Source organism: Uranotaenia lowii, chromosome 1 (assembly GCF_029784155.1).
Source record: "Uranotaenia lowii strain MFRU-FL chromosome 1, ASM2978415v1, whole genome shotgun sequence".
Taxonomy (NCBI): Eukaryota; Metazoa; Arthropoda; class Insecta; order Diptera; family Culicidae; genus Uranotaenia; species Uranotaenia lowii.
The window spans coordinates 78,103,912-78,115,744 of NC_073691.1; positions in this window are offsets into that span (position 1 = coordinate 78,103,912).

Sequence of the window (11,833 nt, forward strand, 5' to 3'; positions counted from 1 at the left end):
TTTTCGAGCGAAATTTCAATTTTTGTGGAATTGCTTTATTTTTTTTTAAACATTTACAACAAAACATGGAATTACATAATTCTGAATATTTTTTCAATGACTTTTCGGATTTATTGTGCATTTTTGGTGTTGATATAATTTCTAGCTAAATCTGAAATTCGAAACCCCCCCCCCCCCCATGGACGGGTCCTTCGCACGGGCCTGATTGCCATATAATATGTTTGCTTTTTACTTCAACCCAAAATAAACTTACAAAACCTGATCAATATACAGAAATCTGTCTTAATAAAAAAAAAAAATATGTCTGTGGTTGTGACTTACAGAGACAAAAACTTTCTTCCAAACTCTGTAAGCTTACAGATATTGTCCGTAACCTGGCTATAATTTTGTTTTCAGAGTTCTTCAAAATCGTTTTATTGTTGGGCATTGAACGTACTCGTTGTCATTTCAATTCTAAGTTGTTCTGTTATTTGTAAAAAATGTGAATTTAAAAATGACTTCACCGCCCCCTGAGCCCTTCCAACGCCCCCCAAATTCAAAAGTTGAGCTCACCGCCCCCCTAGAAACACTCAACGCCCCCAAGGGGGCGGTAGGGACCACTTTGAAAACCACTGCTCTAGAACCTCCCACTATTTTCATTTTAATTTTTTCTTCAAAGTTCACCATTTGATAGGGTTTCCATCCATTTGTCCAATACGGGTTTACTCTTGGAAAATGTCCTTATTTTTTAAATATAAAAAATTTATCACTAAAAGACTATAAAAACAGCACTATAATTATACACATACAAATAAAAAAAGTAGTTCTTTCACATTCAACAACCCGTTTGCTTCTAAATGCTTTTTGGTTTCATCAGGTGATCTGTTTTTTTTTTGCGAGCCTTGGAAAAAATAGATTTTTTAAGATTTTGAAATAACATTTTAAATAACAAAAAAAAACACTTCAAATACGAACGAATTTTTTTCTATTTGATACTCAATTAATAGGCTTTCAAACGTAGAAAACCGTTTTCAAAATAATGTTTTAAAACCCCACCTAACTAAAAAAGGGGGGCTCTAATACAAAACTAACATAAATTTGACACGATTCGAATAATTTTCAGAAAATACAGAACCGATCTCGTGTGATTTGTTGTGTAGCCGTTTTCAAGACTGGATCTGGTTTTTGTAATAACATCAAACCTCTCCGAATAAAAAAAGGGGTGCTCCCATACAAATTTAACAAAAAATTTACAAAATTTTAACAATCCTCGAAGGATTTTTGTTTAAAATAGATAAAAGTAAGCGTTTTGACATAATGAGATGATTTATTGAATTGACAAATAAATTTTAACAAAATTAGATTATATGTTGTATTGAGAGACGCTTCATCGGTCAATGAATTAAGGCTCTCATCTTCAATATTAGTAACACATATATTACAGACCCCGTTCGTTTTTGGCAACATTCAATTTTGGCAACATGTGCCTCAAACGGTTTTCAGAAACATCATTACCTTTCAGTTTTCGCTACAGTACCAATATTATTTAGACAAACACCATAAATACATTTTTAAGTTCTGAAATGGTGACAAAATTGAACAAAAAAAACAAAAGTTTTTGAAAAAATTAAAAAAATCTCAAAAATGACAAAAATGAAAAAAAAATACAAACAAAAGACTTAAAATTACAAGAAAACAACTTAAAAAATGATGAAGATTGACATAAACAGCAAATATGACAAAAAAACACAAAGATTATAAACATATCAAGAATAGTACAAAATGCATTGGAAAAACATGAGAAAATTAATCAAGAATGATCGGAGATTCACTAAAAATAACGATAATGATAATAAAAATAGTTATTTTGTGAGAATTTCAGAAAAAATTAAGATAAAAACCGTTCGATTTTGACAACAATCGATTTTGGCAACACAAAATTTTCAGACATGTTGCCAAAATCGAACGGGGCCTGTATCAACAAATTCAACGAAACATTGGACTATGATAACAGTAAGATGTTTTCATAAAGTTTGGCATTTTTTTTTATTATGTACAAATTTGTCTGTATCTAAATACTCCTACCTCTTCAAGAAGGGGCGTTTTTTTTATTTTATGGGATTATTTATTGTATTGAAAATCTCTCCTATTTGAAATAAATAGGGGGTTGGGGGTTGTTCCTTCAACCTTGAAACCATTAAGTTAGGTACATCGAAACTAAATACAATCTAGAAGCTCAGATACTAGAGATGTACCGAATATTCGGTCGGCCGAATATTCGGCGCCGAATACCGCCAAAAAACCGTTAAGCCGAATATTCGGCTCACCGAATAGTTGAGCTAGGTATTTGGCCGAATAAGCCGAATATTTAATTTTTTTTTAAATTTACACAAGAAGAGATTTGTCAATTTTTTCAACTGATGTTGGATAATTTATAAAATATCCAAAAGAAATGTTGACAAAGCTTCAAAATCATCAAAAACTTATGATTCCAGTAAAACATTTTGGATGTATCTGTGTATTTTTCACTGTAGATAGCTTATCAACTTTGATTATCGTTTATTCCAAATTTTCTTGATTTATTCAGGCATTCCCATAAACAAAATTAAGAATTCGAGAAAAAATAAGTCTGACCCGGATGGCCACATATTGTTAAAACTTTCCCGATTTTTTCCGTTTTTTTTTCAATTTTTTTGCAAAATCAAAAAGACAAACTTCAAATGTCTTTTTGAAATTATTTAAATTATGTGCTAAAAAGCCGATTTTTTAAAGTAAATTAATTCGTTGGATACGATTTGAACACTGCTGTTGTAACTCAATGAAAAATTTCAAGTAATTTTATGTTTGAGTAATTTTATGTTTGTATGTTTGAGAATAAGGTCTAGTTTCTGTTCAAATTTTCTCTTTTTTTTACAAGTTTTTCAAAAAATTGTTCAGATTTGGCCGTGTGGATACATGTCGTGCTGTATGCTTTAGAGTAAAGATTATCGTACTTTTTGACAACTATTTTGATGACATTTAACAAATTAGACAATTAGACATTCATCTAATGCGATATAAAAAAAAGCAATTCCAAAAAGCTTGGCACCAGTTTTGACATGTTTTGTCCTAGATTTAACTGAAACCCAATCACTCTTGTGATAAACGTCCTAGAAGCGACAAGTCATCTGATGTCATTTCAGCTAATGGAGACATTTTGAAAATCACAGAGACCTCTACTTAAAAAAAAATCTGATACATCTGGTTGGGAATAATTGACTTACATGAGGGGCATTAAGGTGGCAGAAATAGAAGATTTCTATTGGAAATAGAAGAAGAAATAAAAGTATTTCTAATGAAAACTCAAAAGTGTATTCGATCGAATATTCGGCCGAGCATTCATTCAAGTGAATATGTGACTTTTGGTTGCTTGGGTAACTATCAGGCTGCAACGTGTAGGATTCCCAACATAAGGCCTGGACTAGTGATGATAGAAGGGCTCAAATTAGTATAAAAACTTCATTTTTGGCTCACTTTTTTGACATCGACACCGTGAAGACACCATTCGGCCACTTTGAATTGTGTATTGTTTGAATGGTGATACTTGTTTGATTTCAAAACTGTAAAGAATGTAACCGTAACTCGTCCGAACTCAGGAGATACCGTCAACTGGGGCAACATGCAACAATTTTCAACTTCAATGACTTCTAATATACTTATGTTCACAGGTAATCCTACCCCTTATGCATCAAAAGTTTTAAGGATGATGAGACATTAAATTGGCGCAGTTAGAAAAATTATTGGTTTCTTTAGTTATTTTTTATTTTCTAAAAACATGCGATTTTAACTTTCCTTAGAAAATGTGGTAACTTGCAACAAACTTTGTTTATAATGAAAAATCATATGAACATCAAAGAAAATTTATAGTTTTTTGACGCATGAAAACACCAATTGCAGTAATTTTTTGGTCTGTAAAAACTAATGTTTTTTTCTGAAACTAAGGATGCTGCATACATTTAGGGGTAAAATAATACTACGAAAAATTCTACAAGCTGAAATCATAAAAATAAATGTTTGAATGAACGAAATTTCAATGTTTACAAACGCGAGATGCAAAACATTCGTATTCCAGCATATTGAAGAGATTTACGAGGTGTTTCTTTGATTTTCATTTTGTTGCATTTTACCCCAGACACCTAACTGAATTATATATTTTTTTTATTAAATTGAGTGATTGTTCGAAAAATATTTTTACACCAACAGTGTTGGTATAGCATGGGGAAACCAGTTAAAAGTTTGTAGGTAATATTATCAAGCCAATCCTTCATACTGAGTTAAGTTTTTTACGGCATAAAAAATATAAAAATTTGTACATTTGTTGCTCGATTTTTCAAATTTTATATGAAAATAAAAAAAAACTTAAAAAACTAGCTTAGGATGCGAGAAATTATATCATCATCATTTTGTAATCATTAAAACATCACTTTATTTACAATACATTAAATTAAAAATTGATTCAGTGTGGAATTAGTAAGTTAGTTTCTCTAACTCACTGCTAAGTGGATTACCGTAAACTGGGGGAACTTTGATCACTTTTTTCATTCATTTTTGAATATTTTGGAAGGGGTGGCTTTTTCGTAATACCTAAAAGTTTTAAAACGCTTACTGAGGTGAGGAGTATAAAACATGATCATTGATTGCAGTAAATTCAAACGACATAAGCGGTTTTAATTAAATGTTTGTTACAAAACCAGGTTTCGAGTATCGGGGTAACTTTGATCACTGTGGTTTTTATCCAAATCGATCACTGTGGTTTCAATATCCAAAAATTATCAAGAAATGACCATAACAAAGAAAAAAGTTGATCTTTCATATAAAACCACCCATTTGCTCCTAAATGCTTAAATTTGATCAGGAGAGATGTTTGTTCGTGAGCCTTTGAAAAACCTGATACTTTAAGATTTAAAAATTACATTCAAGGTAGTATCAAAAATGATCTAATAACAACCAAATTTCGAAGGTTGTTAAAAGTTTTCAGATATTTTAACTTTTAACTTAGTTAATGATGATTATCTGCAAAAATTTCATGTTGATCAAAGTTACCCCGGAGATCAAAGTTCCCTCAGTTTACGGTTATCAATTTTTCGCGAAGATACTCAAAATACTCAAAATACTCAAAGAAGTGTATGGTTTCCAAACGCTAAAGTGGTCCAAGCGGGAGTTTATGTTCGAAGCAAACCACTTTTTTATCCACGCAACGGGAAAACTACAAATTTGTGCTATCTTGTCCCCGAACATCAAGTTCAAGCTTTTGTCATTACTAATGACTCGTAGGGACTTTCTGCTACACCAACTATGTGGTTCGAAATTTACAACGTTGTTTGATCTCCAGATTTGTAGACAAGAATCTCCCTTAGCGAAATTATTTATGTCAATGTTTACGAAGGAATTAGAACCTTGATACTTCTGATGGAGCAGGGCCTGATGAACTTTCGCCTTGTTTCCTCGAAAACTTTGCCATTGAACTAACTGATCCTCTTCTAATTCTAATTCCCACGACATGTTATGTCGTTAAATTACAGAAAAGAACCCATATTCTAAAAAAAATCTTTTTTGACGTAGAATAACGTCTTACGGCAACACTATAGGGGGGCAAATTGAACTTCGCGAACGGATCTCGCGTCACGAAAATCGCCTCTTTAAGAGACATCTTTTTCGTACATCATTTTGGATTGGCTATGTGTTGGTACACCAATACTCATTCACATAGCCTTAGGAACGGTGGGGGGGGGGGGGGGGTTTGGGTGTTAAACCCCCCATGAGGGTCCATAAAAGGAAGCTAGGTATTCTACTCTACACTCAAAATTTTAAATTCATAATCAATTTATGATTATTAATAGAGCAAAGATATTCAAGAGTAACTATCTGAACTAAAAACTAATACAAAAACCTCAAAAACCCATTTCAAGTTCAAAATTCTGCTACAGTTTTTAAAAATTTTCTCACTTGTTCATAGAATAAGGTTGTCAATTTTTTTATGGCACGTATCTGGGCTGTTTTATATAAAAACCTGGCAAAATCCGGATATTTGATTTCAAAATAGTCGATCAAATCCAGGCAAAACCGTGTAATTTTGGTCAAATCCTAGAAATTGCTCATCAAAAATCTAGAAAAAAAAAACTTTAAAAACCTTTCATAATAATTTTTTGAAACTTGCTGCAAAAATTTTGGACGCATAAATAAAAAAATTACAACACAAATTTCATTTGAAAATAAGAATGAGAACAAATCCGGGCTTTTCCAATTAAATCTGGGCAAACAGGTCGGACCAGAATTTTCCCAAATTTAATATTGAACATCCGAACCAATCCGGGCAATTTTGCAACCTTATCATAGAAATTCAGGTCTGAATATTATATTTTAAATTAAACCCATTTTGGAGGCTCTGGTTCCTTATTCCTATAACCAAAATAGTATTTCTAAATATTTTCGTATTTCTGATTTTGTAACAAGTTTAGGATTCTTGATTTTCTGTTCGAATAATCATAAGAAATAAGGAATGGAAAGCTGCTTTGAAATCCTTGTTGAATCATTGGGCTTATTCTGCGACTCGAGTGACGTGACTTACGAAATTTCAAATGGTTTTGCAGGCTTAAATAGCTTCTCTAGCCTCGAAATTTTCCTTCGGATGAGCTGTTTTTGGTCTTCAGAGCTCATCAATACACAAATTTCTTTTCTGAAGCATTTTCTGGAGTCAGGACAAAGACGTGAAAATTCGTGAATCGCAGAATAAGCCCTCATGATTTTCGAAAATTCAAGCATTTTCAATATTTTGATTTGATAATAGTTTGCCGAATATGGAAAAAGAAGAAATTTGTATTATATTCAAATTCGAAGCTCTTAAACTTTATTCTAACACAAAATTTAAACATTTAAAGCTTCTAAGTGGCGATCCAAAATTGAAAACCAGATTCTGATTCACCATTCGAAATTCACATTTTAAATAGGATTCACAAAACATATTAAAAATAAATAGTTGAAATAATGAATTAAGATTAAACCAGCACTACAGAATTTAAATAAATGATTCATGAAAATAAAATCTGGAATTGAGATTCGGCCATCGTATTTTTTGTACATTTCGGAAATCGTGAAAAAATTCGGAAACAGATTAAAAGTTAAATTTTTGAATTCAGGATCAGAAATCAGATTTAAAATTCAGAAAAAGATTTAGCTTTTGAATGAGATTTTCAATCAACATAAAATTGTTGAGAAATTCAAGAGAACACAAACTAAAAAATTTGCTTAATCACAAATTTAAAGTAGAATTTGAGTTAACTTTCTAAGTTTTGATTCATGCAAAATATCCCAAATGAAATTTAAAAAAATCATCTACAAGGTTTTAGTATAAAACTGATTCTTTATGAAAAATATTTCCTGTTTAAGAAACATGTACCTGATCTTCACCTAAAAAATCTGCACATTTTTGTTTAGTTTTTAGGTGTATTGCTTAACATTATTAATATTGTAGCTTTTTTTAAAGCCAAATTTAAAACTAAAATCATAAATTTAGTTCAAGTTTGCATCAAGCAAATTTGATTCGAAACTATTTTTATCTCTTACTGTTTTTTTTTTTGAATTTTTTTATTTATTTTCATCAAAGAATAGAATCTTGGAATTCGCAAAACAGTTTAGAAGATTGGGCTTGTTTGATTTGAGTATAGAATAAGTTTTTTTTTAAGAAATTGAAGGCTACCCTAAAAAGAACTTATCTTATGCTCAAACCAAATAACTTTGATCTACCAGACTTTTAAACAAATTCAAAAATTTTAACCGTCGATGAAAGCAAATTTCATATATTGTTTCTACAGGTTTCATTAAAAAAAAAATTTAGCTCATCCTTTAGGCTAAGGACCACTTTTCTAAAGTTACTTTTTTAAGGTTTCTAATTAATGACACTTTACCATCCTTGTGGCACTCTTATCTTCTATTAAGTTACAATTTCATACGAAAACTATCAATGAGTACTTATAAATTTATCACTTTCTCCGGAAGCCCATGTAAAAGCAACAATTTTAGCTAGTGATTGCTATGTGATCTGAAGGGAAATGAAAACATGATACTGATTCCAATGAGACGCATGAGGCTAAACTGTTTGAGAGCCGAATTCTTTGCATAACTGTCGGGCGCAAACATTTCAACGACATAGACCTTGAAGCCGCTTATACTTATATTTAATTCGCCTTTTGTTATGCAGCTGTAATGAGCTGCAAACTAAACTTATCGATCATTTTAGACCATTAGAAGGTATAAAATCAACAATTTATGGAAAAAGAACTCCTGGTAAAAAAAACTCGACTAACTTTATTCGGGTATGCTTATTTTTTTTTAACGAATAGTCACCGTTGATTATAATTATATGCTAGTTTAACGGCATTGCAGTGAACGTTACGACCAAAATTCTTGATTGAAGAATTAAAGATAGAAATTAAATGGCGGATAGATAAAGCAGATGCCTAGTAGGAGAAAATTAATAGATGTTGAAATTGAGTCAAGAGCATATTTTATGGAAAGCTTCAAAGGTGTGTTCTAGACCCTTTGTCCCGCATCATCGCTTATTAAATATGAAAAACACATTGACAAATGATAGACTGTCGTAATTCTACGTGAATATCTCGGTCGTTTCTAATATACAACCCCTTCAAATTTTTATTTCAATTTACGAAAAAAAACAGATATACGTAATTATTGAGGAATTGTTATTCTATCTTGCATTCTCAAACTTTTTGAAACAATTATAAATGAAAAAAAATTATCAACAAGTACAAAATAGTATAACGTTTCTTCAAAGGACGCTCTTCAGCATCAAATTTTCTCGAACTCGTTACATACGTTATCAATTCCATGAGCAAAGGCTTTCATGTTGAAGCTATTTATACCGATTTCAGCAAAGCCTTTGATCGCATCGACATACCACTTTTTATTTTCAAATAAAAAAAATTGGCTTTAATCCAAATCTTCCCAAGTCACACAGATAGTTCTATTTGACTCCTCAAGCCCCTTATGAAACCAAACCAAGCCTGCTATAAAACTTTAAATGTTACTTGGGTTATCTCCTGGTTACTATCATACTTAACTGATCGTACACAAATCTTTCGCTTCGTTCAATTTAGTAATAGGACAAGGGAACACAATCCTGCATTCCTTCATCAGTCGATAACAGGCTGGCTTCGAGGGATTTAAAACTCGATTCCAAAGAGGTTTTAACTCGAATTCTGGGGAACACGAATCCAAATACGAAGAACAAAAATGATACATTAGATTAGATTAGACACGCCCTAGCCCCAGCAATCGACCATGCGCCGAGTCATTCACATTTTACATCCGCCGCTCTCTCTCTCTCTCGGAAGCCGGATTAAATCCGCACACGGTTGTTGCTTTTGATTTCGGCATTACGATAACCGGAAAGTGACACGTGCCGATTGTTATTTCGGTAATCGCAAATTAACTTTTATTCACACTTTTGCGACAGCTTTTAAGGGGCGAATTTGTTCAAGTTCCTGGTGTATCAAAAAATGCAAGTATGAGTTACAATTGTGTGAAAATCAGCGCAGGGTTTGAAGATTTAAAACAAATTCAGTATCACAATTGTCAATGAACATTCGAACTAAAATCATCACAGACAGATTAAACAATGAAAAATAGATTTCCGCTAAGAGTTTCCCAACAAAGTTCCGGTCACGTTCGACCATCCGACTACGACGACGATGGCTACGGTCCGATGTGGTCGAATCGAATTAACCGGAAACCGGCTCCCGGAGCAGAATACAAAGTTCCATTAATTCCTCGCAGAACTTTTCCGAAAGCACTTTAGCAATGATAATGGACAAAAAGTGGCTAAACCCTCGGACAACTTCCAACTTTATTAGGCCCAACATTTTGTTTTCTTTTTTTTTACCCCTCGCAAAGGTATTCCGGTGGTCCGTTATCCTTTGGTCGGCTTTTAGTTTGTTCTTCTTCTCAGTTTTTTTTTGCTGTTGTGTTATGAAAGTAACTCCCCAACCTGTGGGGAATTGAACGGTAAAGTTTTCTTCCCCCAACAAATCAAACGAAATCGACTTTTTGCACGGTGGGGTGGGGACACTCTCGATACAGTCGAGTGGAAGTTGATGATGGAATGGAAACTTACCCTGGTTGGATTCCCTTTTTTGTGGTCAATTCCAAGGGAGGGTCATTTGGAGGATGGGAAAAAATGTCCAAGAATGGATTATCTCGCTTTACAATAGCGCTATCAGTTGATCCGAGGGAAGATTTAATCGAAACTGAAAGGATGAGTGGTATTTTTCAAACCCCTGTGCAGTAACTATCAATTTACGTGTTTTTCAATAAACTTGTTGTGTTTCTTTTATAAATATTTCGGTTATTCAGTAGTTAAAGGTATTGTCAGAGATCCGGAAGCTAGGTACTTCTTGAACTACCAAAAATTATTTAAGTTAAGCTACCTACCTAATTGTCACCTATTTTTTTTTTCTTATTTTGTCCAAAAACATTTCCAGTAAACTACTCGACTGTACCTACAAATCAGACTCTTCTTCAATAATGAACTTCCTTGGTGGTGGAATTATCGGTATAAGATTTTAATCCGGACCGGCATTAACAAGCTTTCGAATAACTGGCAATGTCCTCCCAACCGCAACCGCGTTCTCAGCAAACATTTTTGTAGGTATATTACTCAACAAACTTTGTTATACGTTTCAAATACGTTAGAGAATCATCACATAAAACTTTAAAAACCAGGATTTACCTACCAAAGTGGAGGCACATACACATTTTTAACATACACATTTTTAACTTTTGGCTTAAGTGATAAGTATTGTATAAATTGGACGGTATTCAACCAAGGAATATTTAAAGAGGGTAGTGTCAAGGCAGCCCTGATCTAGTATTGGTACAGGCTGAGACGTCACAATCACGAAAAATCTGTTAATTTACTAGGAAACTTATCTTTTTCGTGGATAATTCGAAGAATCTGCTGGAAATTTTCCCTGTAAAAACATGTTATTGTAGACGGATTCTTGCCCTTCAGGCTTCAAGATCGGTGTGGCAACTTGAAGAAGAGAATAAACCCACGCAATCAAATGAGTGAAGGAGGGGTATTCAAAACTATAAGCGGCAAGAGCCGCCAGCGAAAACTCTCAGTCTGGAGAGGAATATCAATCTATACTATTCTATACACATCAAAATATCATTATCGGTACAAAAAAAGTTGCATTTTCGAAATTTTTTTCTTCAAAATAGACCATCGAAGTAAAAAAAATGGTGGATTTTCCCCACTGAAATTTGCTTCACTTTAAAATTATTTCAAAGTCTTCCATGAAAATATTCAAGTCCGTGCAGTTTAAGCTCCTCATTACAATAAAGTGATCAACACACATATTTTTATACAAAACAACAATCTTTTATTGGCATTTTGGTAAACTGATTCAATAATAATCATTTTTTGATGTTAATTGTTCTACATAAGAATTGTATATGGTGAACCAGTTGAATAAAAATCATGACAATCAGTTGAACACTCAATATCATCCAGCAAGACCTGTTAAAAGCTGATTTTTTCTTCATTTTTACACGTTCTAGCTTCAAGACGACACCCGAGCAGACTTTGATGCCTAAATTGATAGCAAATTGAGAGCATGCTAAGGTGTCAACAGCAAACTTAGAGCATCTTTTGCTATTGAATTTTGTACGAGAGCAAAATTAGGCATAATTGAGGACTCATATATTTCGATTTTACAGCAAGTTGAGACCACATTTCGGTATCAACAGCAAATAGTGAGCAAAATTTTGTATAGATTTTAACTTGATAGCAAAACTA